Source organism: Lissotriton vulgaris, unplaced genomic scaffold (genome assembly GCF_964263255.1).
Source record: "Lissotriton vulgaris unplaced genomic scaffold, aLisVul1.2 SCAFFOLD_9757, whole genome shotgun sequence".
Classification (NCBI taxonomy): Eukaryota; Metazoa; Chordata; class Amphibia; order Caudata; family Salamandridae; genus Lissotriton; species Lissotriton vulgaris.
The window spans coordinates 9012-11445 of record NW_028242599.1 but is presented as its reverse complement, the minus strand read 5'-3'; the positions used below and the strand labels follow the sequence as shown (position 1 = coordinate 11445).

General features: G+C 49.1%; 1 non-coding gene across 1 annotated transcript; it reads left to right on the top strand.

Moving 5' to 3' along the window:
• Positions 1-1847: 1847 nt before the first annotated feature.
• LOC147668897 (U6 spliceosomal RNA) lies at positions 1848-1954 on the top strand. The gene has a single exon (XR_015303784.1). It is a non-coding gene; the product is annotated as a U6 spliceosomal RNA (small nuclear RNA).
• The last annotated feature ends 480 nt before the right edge of the window (positions 1955-2434 follow it).

Below are 2434 nucleotides of genomic sequence, written 5' to 3'. Positions count from 1 at the left end.
TGGTCAAAAAAATATAGTGTTAAATTACATTTTCTGAACGGCCTGCAAATATCTATGGCCTTTTAGACTTTTTTTGCATGGAAATTGTGATGAAAAAGACATTATTTTGCTACCATTTTCTTAAAAGTATTACAAGAAAGGCAAACCTACATCATTCCTGTATAGGATCTGGTTTACCCGGGCCACTGAAATATTTATTGAGTGTTTTTTCAGTGTATATGATGGTTTATTAATTTTGGGTGAAAGATGTGCTGCAAAATGCACATTTTGACCCTGAGAGCCTCATTTATGAGGTTTTGGTGCAGGGCAGCGCCATAAGGAATCTTGAGGCGCTGTCCTGTGTCACAAGAAAATGACAGGAATGTGCTGTATTTATAGGATACAATACATTCCTGCCCTTTTCCCTAGCTCTGGCACACAATGGGCTGCTCTGCGCCAACGCAGGCACCCTTGCACCATGGTGCAAGGGTGCCTGTGCACTGGGGCTGATTAATTTTGTGCTGGAAGGGACACCCTCCTGCACAAAATCAATCAATTCAGGTGACTGCCTCTTTCTATGTGTGCTGAAGAATGCAGCACACATAGAAAAAGGAAAAACCAAGGAGAAATTAAAACATTTCTCCTCGTTGCGCCTCCATAACGCCACCCCTGGGGCGGGATAAGATTCTGACGCAATCCCAGGTAAATATGGGAATGTTTCAAGCTCTATGGGTGTCAAACTTGCAAGGGGGGGTCTGTGTGCTCACCTTTTGGTCATGTCCCTAGTGTGTGGTGTGTTGCTGTTGTGTGTGGGATGCAATCGTTTCACACGGGCATGGTTCCATACATAGATCTGGGAAATCTGGCACTGTAATCTGCGAAGTGCAGGTCTGTGTCACAGATCATCAGTACATTCGCAGTTTCTACAACTTACTGCAGCTTTAGCTTTGCTCCTTAGTTCTGGGAGCTACCTGGGCATCCTAAAATATTATAAAGATTCCAGCTGCATTGAAATTAGCTTTCACAGAGCTCATTGAGTTAGGCATGTGTGGCCAGCTATGGATACTCAAGTCTGCACTGCAATCATGACCTTGTCTCCAGTTATTTGCCAAGGTTTGACCGGATACACTCGGATTGACTTCTGGTTCAGGAAATAGCTGGTGGTCATGCGGGAATCCTGACTCACGGCTATACATTCAAAATGCTGGAGTGGATGCCAAAGGCAAGCCTGTCTGTTCCCGTCCACGCCTGGACCAGGCCTAGGGCCACAACCCCTGTTCATTACCCCCTCATGGGTCCTCCCCGTCCCAGTCCTTACCACGTGAGGCAGTTCTGCCTCCACCCAGCCAATCAAAACGCCAGAAATCCAAAGGTCGAAGGTGACATAAGCCCCTCCCACCCACCGCCAAGCCTGTTTTTTTTCTGCTCCGGCGGCTGTCGGAACGCTGGTGCTCCCGGTTCCTGCCTCTGTTCCTGTTTACTTCTGGATGGTTTGGCGGTGCCGTGAGTGTTTCTTTTGCATTTTTAAATGCTTCTGTTTTTGGTCTTTTCATGTTTTTACCGGCGCGGCCGCTCCGGTCCTCCGGCCGGCCACGCTCCTGTTCTGGGGTCAGGATGCTCCCCGTTCATGTGCTGGGCTGGGGCAGGGAGCCCTCCTAGTGTTCTGGCCCCAGGTCGTTCCGGCGCTGGTGCTTTAGTGCAGCGGTCGGCCCCTGCGGCCATGTTCTTCATATGTGGCTGTGGGTGGAGACTGCAGGGCTGCCCTTTTTTGTTTATTTTCTGTTCTCCCATACGAGATTACTGTTTGGGGCAGTGTTTCCTGGAGGTTGCTGGGCACTTCCTTTATTGGTGTGTTGGGTGTTTTCCTGGTGCTCGCTTCGGCAGCACATATACTAAGCTTGGAACGATACAGAGAAGATTAGCATGGCCCCTGCACAAGGATGACATGCAAATTCGTGAAGCGTTCCATATATGGGGTTTAATCCTTTGCTCGCCATGTTTGAGGGGACTTCCTCTCCGGTGCATCCACGGAGCTGTTGCTCATTGGTATGTCATATGCCTCTGGTGTCACAGGCTATCATGTGCTGAGGGTTCAAGTCCTGCCAATGCTGTCAATGTGACTTGGGATGTTCATTTTCATGCTGTGCTTTGGAAATTTGCATTCTCTTTGTCCACGTAGCATCTTTTGCAGTTTTTCTTGGACTGTTTTGCGCTGTCTGCGCTGCTGGTGCATGCGGCTATGCCATTATCTCTTGTTGGTGGGATCGTGGACGTTTTTTCCCTGTTGGGGTATACATTCGGGGATGGTCCATGAGATTTCTGGCGTTTTGTTGCTGGGGCTTTCTCCCTGTTTCATTTGCTCCGGCGGGGTTTATTCCCGTTTTTTACCGGCCATTTCGTGCTGTCCTGTTGGCTGTACTGGCTGCGGTGTGGCTTGGCATTGCCATGCGGGGTG